Raw genomic sequence first — 14,384 nt, forward strand, 5'->3', positions numbered from 1 at the left:
ACTAGTCAGCTTCGACGAAACAGCTGCTTTGACATACTTTGTGCCCGAAGTAATGCTTTCCTTGGGAAACTTGTACTATTCATAGCACAGCAGATAAATTTACAATGCTAATTATCCGATGGGAGATAACTGTGGTGCAAGAATTAGAACAATTGATTAGCAGCACTCGCGGTACTAAGGTTGTGAACCGTTTCACCGATTCATTCAACTTTTAGTTAAAATTTTACATTTCGATGGTAATAATAAATCTTCGAGCTGTTTAGTGGAAAACTAATAAGTACATGAAAACTATATTCGGTTTTTCAGTGGAGGAGTATTCCAGAACAAAGTTGACAGATAGTTATTTTTAAATTACCGGGAGCAGAAAATAACTTTTGAACTGTCAAGTTTAACCATGTTCCAGAGTAACCCTGCTTTTTAATAGGAGAGGCAATTACTTTTGAACTGTTAAAATTTAACTAAAAGTTAAATCCAGAGGTTTTTTAAAACATCATCTCTGTTTCTTCTGAACAGTACTTTAGAAGTTTTACCAAAGTTTCGTCAAAGATTAGCTCTAGCAAATTTTCTTTGAATTCCAAGATTCAGGGAGTCCAAAAGACATTCTTCAGATTTTTTTGGGAATCCTCTAGGGTTTCCAATCCTTCAGAAATGGGATCAGAAAACCTTTAGTAATTTCTGCAAAACAATCTCTAGAAATTTTCCGATATCTTTGGAGAAACTCAAAAAAAGAAATTCAATATCTTATATATGATTTTTTGAGGGAGTTTCTGGGAGAAACACAAGAGAAATATCTGCACGATTTCTTCAAGTAGTCTCCAAAAACGTTGCAAGACAATATCGGAGGCATTTCTGAAGCAAAAATTTTTATTTTTGTAATGATAGGTCTGGTATTCCGGAATAAACCATAAAAGATGTTTTGTTCAAATCTTTAAGATATATTTCAAAACTCCCAATAGGAACTGGAGAAAATTTTACGGTGAAGTTATTGGAGAATTCAAAAAAATAATCCTGGAAGAATAATCGAGGAATATCAATATTAAAAAGGTGATTGACTTATGTGCTTAGCATGCTGTAATATTTTTTGATATTTTTTGATATGCCTAAAACTTTCAGAACACAAAATACGGTATATAATCACGAGCTATGTAAGCCAAATCTGCACTTTTTTTTAAATTTCGGAAGTAATTTTTAAGAAATTCCTGAAAAACTGAATAACGGTAATTCTAACAGCAGTGCTTTTAAAGTTATTAAGGTAGTCGTAGGAAAACAGCGAGATGATTTTTTTCTGGAAAATATTTTGAAATGTCCTGCAAAAAATAAGAAGAATGAAAATAATTGCTCTAGTAATCTGTAGCATAGTTTCTATGGAATTTTGAAATGAATTATTGAATAGTTACTCAACAAGTCCTTGCCATGATGAGTAAAATAGAAAAAAGGACGGAATTTATTGTAAAATCGCAGACATTCTGGAAAAAAACAGTAAGATCTTAAAAATTTCTTGCTTTCTGTAATAATTTTCTGAAGATTCCTGGACGGTTTCCATAAGGACTTTCTAGAGCAATCCATAAGAGGATACCTGGTACAATCTCAGGAGGAATACCTAGAGTAACTCCTCAATTAACGATAGAGAGAAGCAACAGATTGATTTGATTTGGGTGAGTGTTTAGCAAACATAGTTTTTAAACCTAACAGCTTCAATATTACTCCATAATGAAAATAACTATTTCTTTATTGCAAACACTTGAAATGAGTAGAGAAATGAGAAAAACATAAAACAAAGGTCTTATTAGTTCAGTGTTGTACTACATTGTACTACCGCACATAAAACAGAAATTAACAATAGTAATGAACAGGACCAGTTTCGTCACAAATTTTGGTCACAATTTTTCAATCAACTTCGAACCCAAATGACTCACACAAATTCTTCTCTAACGAAGTGAAGAGCACAGGATGCGATCCCTATAGAAGTTTTAGAATCCATCCAATAACAAGGGCTCGATGAATAATAAACTTTCACCTGCCTGAAGTACAAGCATGAATATTCGAAGTTGTTCCATTTTCCACTGGCATGGTAAAATCTTCATTGTGAAGCAACAAATTTGAATCAGGTTGTCCTGCGAGAAATGAACATTTGAAATCATTTTGCCACTCTTTCTCTATTTTTCTCTGAAAATATTTCCTAAACAATCAGCTGATTCTTCCGAACAGGAGACACATCAGAGCATATTATTTGACCATTCGCTTGACTCTGCTGATGTGTTTTCTCTCAACGATTTATCCGAGAGAGCAAGAACTTTTCCCATCAGTCCCAGATGGCTCCTCTCAATTCGAAATCATTCGTTTGCTTTTGCATGTTCTTATGCTTAACTTCTGTTACACATTGGATATGTAAGTTTTACGAAGTTGTCGGAAACACTTTTCCTTTTTAGATTTGGTAGATCTAGACAATGGTGGATATAACATATTTCGAATTTGCGTAAAAAGATAAAAAAAATTACGACACCTAAGTAAAACTTACACATGCAATATGTAAACGAAATTTAGCGTGTATCCTTTTTCAAGATTATCCTTCTCCACAGCCCCGAGAGCGAGAGCGGAAAATTCAACCACCCATCATCGGGAAAAATTTTCCTACAATTCATCGTCATCCTCGCAACAGCTGTCGTATCTGCTCTTCAGAATGGCGAGCACGCCTCGCACAAGAAGCTCCTTTGCTTCAGTCTACCGGAACACTTGTAACCGTTCGGAAGCGTTCTACCTAGGCCTTTCGCCCTAACTGATTGGAAACGGTCACGAATTTGGTCGCGGTCAGGTGGATTATCGTGTTCCAGCGCAAAAGTATTCAGAGTTTGGTCGCACCATTCCAAAAGAGGAGCCCCAAGAAAACTTCGCTGAAGGAAATCACGCTATTTTCTGGTAATTATACTTAGTAAAGGCACCTCACATATGTACATGGATCAGTGTTGAATTTATTTACAAATTTAATGTATATTTCAAAATTCTATATAACATATATGTATGTATAGCTAACAATATGTCAGGTTGCTTAGTAATGAGACACGATATACTGACACTCGGCTTTTATTACCTGAGATCTAATGAAACATGTTTTCTAAACACTCGGTTATGCGAATTTCGATTAAAATGCAATTCACGTCACCTTGATTTTTATTCACATTATGTTTAGGAAAATCAGTCTTAGTTGATCCAAAACTGTGGAGTGACCGTTTTCCAACTTCAACCTATGCCGGTGGGAGAAAGTACCGGGGTCATCAAACCACAACTCAACATATTAACGATTAATTGGGTTGGAAAACCAATGTGAATATTTAATGATCCGTCATATTTGGAATAATTTCACGGTTTGAAGCATAATCGCAATTACCGACGAAGAGAAAATCCTGATCGATTAAATTAATGATTGAGATTCTATGCATCCATTCCTTCGTCGGATTTATGAAGAGGTGCGATTGAATGAGCGGTATCATGCCTGAAGAAATCTAAGAAAGGCTAAATCATTAAATTTGCATCCTTCAGTGAGCCGGTCGGTTCGATGGTATCATCAATCATCCGGTCCTCTCGATTCAACCAACGTCAGTCATGTAGCCGTGGGAAGAAAAGGTACCTTCCGGCACATACGTATACCCGAGAATCAATTTCCACGAGTTGTTTGAGTTTTCCCTGTGTGGGATAGAATAGTGAAAAGTTGCGAATCACAAGCTGAGAGTCGGCGTGTTAAGTGATGATCGCCTAAAAGTGTATTCCAGTATTGGGATGGACAGGGTGGCCCATAATGATCAAACATCAGAAAAAAAAAATTGTGCACCCCAAGTTTGTCTGCTTGAATCCCCAGAAGCTACTGAAATCCGTAACTCTGCAGACAAAAAATTGTATGGCGAGTTACACATTTTGAAGATGCCCTAAGCGAATTGAACAAGCATAAAGTTGCATTTGTTTTGGTTCTCACAAATTGAAATATTTTGTATGAACAAAAGACCGCAAGAAGGGAGAGGGAATTTCAGCAATTTTCAACCGATTTTCAGCAATTTGATTTGCTGAACACTTCAGAATGGCAAATTTCAGCAAAATATTGCTGAATGGGCTCAGTGTAGCTCGTTGTTTACGAGTGGCATACGAGCTACACACTTTGTTTCCAATGGCTTTTAAAGAATCTTCATAAAGTATGAGATAAGGTGCAGTGCTACTTGTGCACTTCCACGATTCACTTTGGCATGGGGGGTTTTTCTTGACCGAATTATCTGAAACTTTGCAAGCAGAAGCACTTTAATAGGACGCATGTTGTGGCCAAATATGAGATCAGTAGCTTTCAAAAAAAAAAAACCACACTGCCAAAGTGAATCAAAAGTGTCAAGAATAGGATCCGGCTCCCTATTAGGTCGATTTCCTCCAAACAATCTTTAAGCTTGTTTAGCCCTTACCTGAAAGTTGACAGATTTGACTCATATTTTTGCAGTAGCTTCAGAGGGTTCATATGAACAAATTTGTTTAACTTTGGGCAGGGTTACATAAGGTTCTTACAGTTTGACTGTTGTCATATAAATATGGACCACTCTAATGTTGAGCCCAAGTAAAGTCCCCCATGGTGGTGTGTTGGAGTCGCTGCTATTGATCTTGGCCTTACACTGCAACTGCCAAAAGTGATGCTGCTGATTGGAGTTGGTGGCGTTCTGGGAACGAGAGTAAAAAACTTCCTGCCAGTCATCTCGGATTGCCCTGGGTGAGAAACATCTGAGCGAAAGTCGATTTGCGCCCACAGCAAACCGGAAGTGTTGCAGAGAGAGAGAGGAAAGAGAAGAGAGGAAGCAGGAAACGTCACATCACCACTGGCGTCGGGACGAAAATAACGAGTAGGTATGTGATTGATTTGATTAGTTCTGTCAGGATTCTTTCGTATTCTTTTGAGTTTTCATGCTTACAGGAAGCAGGATAGAGTACGGCATACAAATATTGCGATGTATTTGTTGGGCTATATCAAAAGTTGTGTGTTTAGTAGCGGTTTTGGCTCTTTTATGGATTCAATTATTATTATTATTATTATAAAAACCATTTATTACGCAACTTAAGGCATCTGCCTTTTAAAATGTTACATTGATAAAGAAATATTGATGGTAGATAGCTGAACACATATTACAAATAACAAATGATACGATTAAAAACTGTTTTTCAAAAATTACTACTATTTAAGTGCTCGATACATTCCCTCCTAAACGCACATTCTGATGTTTGATGTGTTAAACTATTAGGCAATGAGTTCCAAATTGCAACGCCTCTGATAAAGAATGAATTTCCGCGTTTGGAGGTACGATATCGTGGTATAGAGAATTTTCCCACAACAAATGCTCCGCAAAGGTCTCAATTTGCTGAATAAATTGTCAGGCTCTTGAGATTTAAGAATCTGATAGATTAGCAAACAACATCTCATTTTCCCAACGTTTTTAAACGGACATCCTATTAATTTTGCTTGTAGATGCGAAACATGTTGAAATCTTGTCAAGTCAAAGACAAATCAAACGCAGGAATTTAAAGCAACTTTCAACTTGTTATAAGGCACAGACGAAGCTTGTGTTAGTTAAAAATCACACGAAATAAAATGTGGAAGAATTAACGCTTTGAATAATTTCAGTTTAATTTCAGTGTTCAAGAAACTGGCGCAAAGATGCAGTGTTCGAAGCTTGTCATATATTTTACCACACTGCTCACTCAAGAAATTGTCCCATTCGCAATTTTCCTGGATATTTACTCCCAAGCTAGAGTTGACAAACGGCAAACTAGAACCATTCAATACCAGGTTCGGTTTTTCTGATAAGATTTGCATTGTCCGCTATAAAAATTGCGTACGACTTATTGACGTTCAAAGACAATCGATTTGCTATTGATAACTTAAATAAACGATCTAAGTGCCGATTTCTTCACCACTGCTTAGGCCCCAAACCTAGTTTAACTATATGGGTAAGCGTGGTTTACGGCTTAAGTCATGGTGAAGAAATCGGCCGTAAGTCTTGATTTACACGTAACGTTATTTCAGAATCATTCAATTCGGAACAATCACAGTATAGTTGTACATCATTGAATTCTGCAATGTTTTAGCACATTAGGCAAGTCGTTTATATACAGTGGGATTCCGTTTTTTGCAACAAAATCGAAATTTTCAGTTGCCAAAAACGGAACCGTGCCAAAATCGGAACCCTTTTTTTTCAATTTCAAGAATAGCATTTGGACGTATTTACATCATGATTATAGACCCCAATGATGGCCCGACTTCTAAACGGTCCATTTCGAATCGGATTTCCGTTGGAAACCTGTCATATTAATTATGACAAATGCTCCACACTCTTTTGATTGCTGAAATAGCTTCAATGATGTTTCATAAGCTTCATGTATACTATTTGTATACATAAGCCGTGTAAAAACAATAATCGCATAAGTGACCTTTATTCTAGAACTGGACAACTCCACAAAGCAGTGAAAAGATACAGAAATACAATACTTTTTATTAGCAACGTATCTACAAAAAAAAAGTTCTAGGCGTTACAAAACATAATGATTTTTGTAATTCAATGAACAATAACAATAACAGTTCATCTTTTAAGTCTAAGCGTCAAATTTTACATTGACGGGGTTGGTGGTCTAATGGCTAGCGCTTCTATTGCCAAATTTGACAAAATTCGATCATTGGCTCTTCAAAATTATGTTCTTTGCATAGTATGGCATCTTATATAAAATGCTTTATTGCAGTCAAAAAGACACAGAAACAGTTGAAATCAATCGGAATATACGAAAACTATAATATTTTTGAAACAGAATATTGACTAAGCATTCATTTGGATTTTTCACTGAAATATGGATGAAAAATTCCTCTAGAAATAATGGAAAAATGGTAAAAAACCGTGATGCTCAACATGCGACCCACAAGTCGCATGAGAACCCCAAGATCCATAACTATGGCCCACAATTTTGTAAAATACATAAATAAGCTTCTCATCACTTTATTTTGAAATGAGTTTCGATTGTGCTTTAGAAGTTAAGCTTTCATATTATAAATCAATCATATGAATTTAACAGATATTCGCAGGATCCCGCTATGGAACCTTAACAGCCCGATAAGAATCTTCAAGTGTCCGTTAAGAATCCACAGAAATCCACTAGAACTCTGAAGTAGTCTACCCTTGAGCTTGCTAGGAGTTTTGAGGATATTGCTTAGAATGATTTCTAAGATTCCGTTGCGATATTGCTGAAAACTCTCAAAAGTTCATAAGGACTTCCCAGACTAACAATAGGAATCTCCATATTCCGCTGGAAACCTATCCAGAATCCTCAAAATTCTGCTAGAACTATTCAGAATATAACTAATCAATCACAGCTTTCAGGACGCCTGAGACCTTAAGAACTTACAAAAAATCGACAGATTTTGCACGGCATATCAAGTAACTAATTATATCTCTTCAGGATCCCGCAAGAAACCACTTATGTCCGACAGGAATGCCCAGATTTCGCTCGGTATCTTCAAGAATCCATTGAAAATTCTCAGAAGCTCACCATAAGAGTATAGGATCCTATAAAGATTCTCCAGAATCCAGTTTGAAAACTTCTAGACCTAGCTAAGTATTACCAGAATAAAGTCGTTAGGAAAATTTTGATTTACCATGCCTAATTAAAATCTTTATATTGTACTCACTATACTCCAGCCCGAGCAACATTGGATCGTTTCTTCAAATGTCAAACATTATTGAAAATAAAGTGTAGTTTCGACTGTGTTTGCATTTGTCATTAATTTATCTAAGTATTGTCAAAATTATGGATTTTATGTTGACACTGTACTTAAATAAAAAATTGCTTGGAATACGTAATTTATTTTATGAATTTCTATAAAAGGCTAAGATACCTGACATTTGGCTTGGTTTGTTTATATTGTTATGGTATGCTTTTACATACGCTATGTATTAATAAAAGGAACAGGGAGCTGAATAGGCGAGACGAAATCAATGATAGCAACTTTGTTCAAACGAGCTTTTCCAAATTCGAAGAAAAATGTGTATCAATGGGTCAATTTTACCGGCATACTCAAGTGGGCTGGCTATACAGCGTTAATGCCTGTAAAAATATATTGGAACTCTAGTTGAGATACTCATAGAGATTAATTACTTTATGAAACGTTGCAAACACACGACCATTTAGAAGTAAATAGGCGTGTACGTTAATACTAGCAGTTGGTGCAGTTTGGGGGAATAGAAACGAAAATTTAGGTCTGGAATGCGGTAAGCGTGAAGCTGAATTGCTTTTCAAATGACTAAAACAAAACACACACAGATATATACAAAAATTTACATATTTTAATGGTTTCCAAAAATGTTGCCAAAAACAGATCCATTTTGTTGCCAAAATCGGGGGGTGCCAAAAATGGAGCATGCCAAAAACGGAGCATGCCAAAAACGGAATCCCACTGTACAACGAAAAGAGAATTGGTCCTAAGACGGAGCCTTGAGGTACTGCTGAGCTAATTGGTAAAAACGTAGACATGCTACCGTTGCAACATACAGCTTGAGAACGATCCACCAGGTAAGAGTGGACAAGTTGAACAGCATTGTTCGAAGCGGTATCGAACGCCTTAAAGAAATCTAGCAATATTAAAACAACAGGCTTACCACCATCCATAATTATTCCTATATCGTCTGGAACCTTGAGCATTGCAGTTTTGGTTTCATGGTTCGGTCGATATCCTGATTGAAAATCGTTCAGCAGTTGACGGATTCCATGTCAAATCGGTCAGTCACAGAACTCGACCATCTTCGATTTGGATTAAATTTTGCACATATTTTTGGTATGGTACGTGTTTTCCATAGAAAAATTGATCATTTTGACTCAAAGGTAACTTCTGAAAATGGCCTACAAGTTTTTGCATGCAATTTATTCGAAAAATTCTAACTCGGAAACTGTTGATTTAAGAGAAAAATGTTCTATGAAGAAGTTGTAGTGAACCGTTTGGACTATAAGAGAAAAATATACACTGAAAAAATATTTTATTTATTTTTATAGAAAAATCAAAAATAATACTTAAATTTTAATTTACACAAAAACCCCATTTTTAATATTTTTTAAATTTTTACCATAGAATCTTGAGAGTAAAAAGATGTTTAGGACAAATTTTCATGATGGAGAAATTTTAAATAAAAAAGTTTTTGTATGAACAACTCTTGATCGATTTTCAAAATTTTGATATTTTGTCAAAATAAATACGTTCTGATGATACAGTAAGCATCTTGAAACGATTCTAAGTCATAATGATTGCATGAATAAATTTTCTAGAAGTAGCCATTTTCGAAATATATCGAGTTTAATGCAAAAACTATTATTTAAATATTAAAATAGGCCATTTTCATAAGTTATTCGCGTTTCCCCATTAAACATAACACGTTTTCGAGAGTAAAGACCATATTTCTTTCCACTTACTTATTTTCCTTGATGGAGAATCACGAATAACTAATGAAAATGGCATATTTTAACCAAGATATCTATCGACACCAATATATAGAAACTTGGGGTCTATAGTAATGATGTACTGGAGGTGAAGCGCGGTCTGATGGTACCTTAATTCGGAATTTGACCGCTAGGTGGCACTAGTGGGCATGGAAGTTTTACTTTTGTTTTGCAAACATTTCAGGATCCTGACCATTTAGAAGGATGTCGTCTTCGGCAAAGTTGTTTAGTAAGTAAAGGACAATCATTGTTCGAGCTAGCAAAATTTTGCCACTAGGCGGCGCTAGTGAGCATGAAACTTTTTTTTGCAGGTATCTCAGGAGCCTGACCACTTAGAAAGATAGTGTTTTCGGCTAAGTAGTACAATAGCTCAAGGACTATCATTATTTGAGCCAAGAAATTGGATATTTTGCCACCAGGCGGTGCTAGTGAGCATGAAATTTTTGTTCTGCGGATGCTGCAGAATCTTGACCTTTTAGACATGCACCTTCTACAAAGTTGTTCAGAAGCTCATGGATCATTATTTTAAATTATTATTTACATCAGTATTTTACAAAATCTCGAACTTCAAGGTTTAAACAAAGAAATAATTTGAGCTGCTGAACAACTCTGTCGAGGACGCCATCTTTCTAAGTGGTCAGGCTGCTGAGATATTTTCGAAACAAATGTTTTATGCTCGCTAGCGCCGCCTAGTGTCAAAATTTTGAATCAACTAGCTCGAGCAATGATAGTCCTTGAGTTACCGAACAATTTTGCCGAAGACGCCATCTTTCTAAGTGGTTAGGATCCTGAGATCTGCGAAACAAAAGTTTCATGCTCACTAGCGGCAAAATTCCGAATTTCTTGGCAAAAATCATGATAGCCCTTGAGCTACTGAACAATTGTGCCGAAGACTTCATCTTTCTAACTGGTCAGACTAGTGGGATATTCGCAAAACCAAGGTTGTTGTACAACGCGCGACTACTCGCGTTACAAAAATTCGCGCGACAACCGAAAGGTTAATATTTAAATCATATTTTTTGCATTAAACTCGATATAATTCGAAAATGGCTACTTCAAGAGAAATTATTCATGCAATCATTATAACTTAGAATCATTTCAAGATGCTTACTGTATCATCAGAACGTATTTATTTTGACAAAAAATCAAAATTTTGAAAATCGACCAAAAGTTGTTCTTAGAAAAACTTTTTTATTAAAAATTTCTCCATCGTGAAACTTTGTCTCAAACATCTGTTTACTATCAATATTCTATGGTGAAAATTAAAAAAAATATTTAAAATGGGGTTTTTGAGTAATTTAAAATTTAAGTTTTATTTTAGATTTCTTTATGAAAATAAAGAAAATATTTTTTCAGTGTATATTTTTTTCTTATTGTCCAAACGGTTCACTACAACTTCTTCATAGATCATTTTTCTCTAAAATCAACAGTTTCGGAGTAAGAATTTTTCAAATAAGTTGCATGCAAAAAATTATAGGCCATTTTCAAAAGTTACGCTTGAGTCAAAATGATCATTTTTTCTATAGAAAACACTTATTCTACCATACTAAAAATACGTGCAAAGTTTAATCGAAATCGAAGACTATCAAGCACGATTTTAATTTTTTTTCGACTCATTCTGGATGGAATTCGTCAGTTTGTTTTCTAGAACATAGCAACATATTTGGTTTTTGATAATTCGTTCGAAAGCTTTGGAAAGAACACTTAATATGCTTATAGGACAAAAATTTTCAATTGAATTACCAGTTGTTTTTTTCTTTATAGGAATAACTTTGGAATATTTCCATTAAGACGGGAATTTGTGTGTTCTGATGATGTTATTAAACGTAAAGGTCACTTGATTTAAACACAAAGTAAAATAAATTAAAAAAAATCGAGGGGAAATGTTATCTAGACCAACAGCATGAGATGTAATTTCAAACAAAGCATTCACTACATCAACCTCACTGATTCCATCAAAATTGAAAGAACGCAGAGGCGAGTAAGGCACAAATGGACAATGATCATCTGGTTCTAAATAATTACTGACGAAATATTCATTAACATCATTTGCACTGTAATTATCAACGTTAGATGTAGAAGATTTACCAATACCTATATTGTTCAATCGTTTCCACAGAAGCTTTGGCGTGAGATCTGGATTAAGCTGGGTAGAATAATAACGTTCTTTAGACTTTTGCACTAGGTCCGTGACCTTATTACATAATCTTTTGAACAAACTGCGATGAATATCATCATTAGAACATTTCCATTGTTTATATGCTAAATCGCGATCAACTATCGCTTTTGGCAATATCATTATTAAACCATGAGTTCACGTTGGTTTTTGAAGTAAACGTTTCCACATCTCGATGTTCTACAGCTCGATATCTCTCCCTATGTCGATGATTGCTGCGGTCCCTTCATTCTGCATACGATTTCTCTCTCCATGTCTCGATATCCTCCTTATCTCGATATCTTCATATCTCGATGTGTTTCCGTTGATTTTTTGTTCCCAAGTTTCTCTCCGTATGTTGATATGAACATTTTCAAAGGTTACTAGACTAGATTTAAGTGATTCAGAACAATTTGGAAACTCGAAATGAAGTTTGTTTGTTTATTATTTTCCTAGTAACGGAGTTTTTTTTTGTTTTTTTTATTATCGACACTTTACACGTAATCCGTGCATTCGTGTCGGATATTTATACAAATTCGTTAATTGATTATTCTAAGCACCTAATTCATGAATTCAAATCAAATTTAATTAAGTAGATGAAAAAACCGAATTTAGTACTATACCATTTAATTCCACTAGAGTTTGTATCCTTTGACAGATACGCGTATTTCGACCTCAACTGTAAGGCCGTCTTCAGTGTACTAGACTCGACTCTAGTACACGACACTGAAGACGGCCTTACAGTTGAGGTCGAAATACGCGTATCTGTCAAAGGATACAAACTCTAGTGGAATTAAATGGTATAGTAATAAATTCGGTTTTTTCATCTACTTATAGGTATTCTACTAAACAGCTCGAAGATTTATTATCAAATTTAATTATTAATTTTCCAAAGCTTTCTCGATCTAGTAACTCTCCAGCCTAAATCAGGAGACTGTTTTCTGTCCAATTCAGAATCTTCGACCGCACCGAGTGTTTGCATTCCTTCTTTCTCTTCGCTCGATGGTCTAGCCGACAGCCGCCGTTTCGTGGATGTTTCCAGTTCGCTATCGTCGTTGTCGTCGTCGTCGTCGTCGTCATGCGGTGTTGGCGAGTGTTCGTCGTCGTTGTTCGTATGGTTCGTTCCATCTGCAACAGTAGAGCTGGACGTTTGTTCTTGATGTGTTGTTGTACTGTCCCCTTTCTCGTGACGGACTGGTTTCGATTTGTCGTCTTTCGAATAGGTGTAGAGTGTATGCTGTTTGTCTATTGTTATTCGCGATGGCACCGGCTTCTCCATCCTCATGCGTACAACTCGCACACCGTTTGGAAATCCCGCGAAATACTTTCTCCATAGCTCGTTGTGGATAGAGATGACTTTGCCATACTGCTGCATGTAGTCGGATATGGTGTTGTTAGACATCTGCGGTGGTAAATCGTGGATTCTAACAGTGGTAGTGGGACCATCCACGTACATCGGGATGTAGTAGAGTATTCCCTGATACTCAAGGTAGTGTCGCAAATGATGTTTTTTGCCAGGCGTGGGGGTACGCCTGCGTCCCGCATTTCGATGTACAGGCAGTTGTCAAGGTTGTGCAGCTGGATGTTCCTTACATCGGTCATGTCGAGCTTAACGACATCCTTGAGGAACTCCTCCACCTGATCCGTTAAAATACGATGCGGCAGAACAATGAAATCAACAACAAGAGTGTTTTTTCGATGCGAAGACATCTTGTGTTTCGTAGCAGTGATCGTGGGGTACTAGAACAACGAGAGCTATAAAGAGCTCTGTGAAAACACGTCTATCGCGCACGAAAAGCGGTTGTCAACTGCTAGTAACGGAGTGATTTTCAATCTAGTGTTCATTAAATTAGTGTTCTTTGCCTCGATCTCTCCCTATCTCGATCTGCCGTTATACGCATAATTGTCCCATGTTACTTTTTGTGCATTTTGACTTTTTGTCATCAAACAGTTTATTTTTACGTATAGTTTTAGAAAACACTTATCAAAAATTAACTTTGTTCGGAAACTCAATGAAAAGCAAGCCAAGTCAATTTGTCCCATTGTTGAATTACACTTAGCTGCGCTGATCTCGAACGAAATATTCAGATGTCAGTTTTGAATTACCTGGTGTTTATGAAAATCGTTTTTAACATCTTCTTACGTTGGCTTTAGATCCCATGTTGAACACAAGCTATTTTCAGCCCTGTCGTCCTGCTTAGTCGCGCTTAGTCGACGACTAAGAAGCTTTTTTCAGATTTTTTATTAACGCCCTTTGGGACATCAGTTAAAAATTCAAGATGTATTAGGGGCGATCCATTAATTACGTAAGACAATTTTCAGGGTCGCCCAGGAATAAGTTGACTTTATTCCTCGCACATCTTTGCGAGATCTGGAGTTCTGTTTGATCTTTCGACCTTGACGCTTGCTCCTGCGGGGGCGGGTGATGAGGGCAGCATCAAACATGTCGCGCGTCGGTCGAGTAGTGAAATGAAAAAGCGCTGTAGATCGTCAGTAGTGTTTGATCTATTGATCGAGTCGCTTGTTCTTGCGTGGGCGAGTGATGAACACTTGTTCGGGGTACAATGCGTTTATCGAATTATATCGCGAATCCGATTATGCGTGATTATATCATGGATCGCATCATTAACCATTGGTGACTCCCAGATCTTTACCTTATCCCACTGACCCAACATCCTTTCCATGACAACTGTGGAGATGCAGAGGTATACTCGGTCTCTAGTAACAACGGTTG

At 36.4% G+C, this 14,384-nt stretch overlaps 1 long non-coding RNA gene across 2 annotated transcripts in view; it reads left to right on the forward strand.

Annotated features, from left to right (window-relative positions):
• The first annotated feature begins 2,676 nt into the window (after positions 1 to 2,676).
• LOC110676796 overlaps positions 2,677 to 14,384 on the forward strand; it is a 162,515-nt gene continuing 150,807 nt past the window's right edge. Inside the window, exon 1 of one of the 2 annotated variants that reach the window (XR_002500727.1) lies at positions 2,677 to 2,916. This is a non-coding gene — a long non-coding RNA (uncharacterized LOC110676796). Of the gene's footprint in view, positions 2,917 to 4,344; positions 4,873 to 14,384 lie in introns of those variants that run through there. The other variant, XR_002500728.1, reaches the window with a different exon arrangement.

Source organism: Aedes aegypti, chromosome 2 (assembly GCF_002204515.2).
Source record: "Aedes aegypti strain LVP_AGWG chromosome 2, AaegL5.0 Primary Assembly, whole genome shotgun sequence".
Classification (NCBI taxonomy): domain Eukaryota; kingdom Metazoa; phylum Arthropoda; class Insecta; order Diptera; family Culicidae; genus Aedes; species Aedes aegypti.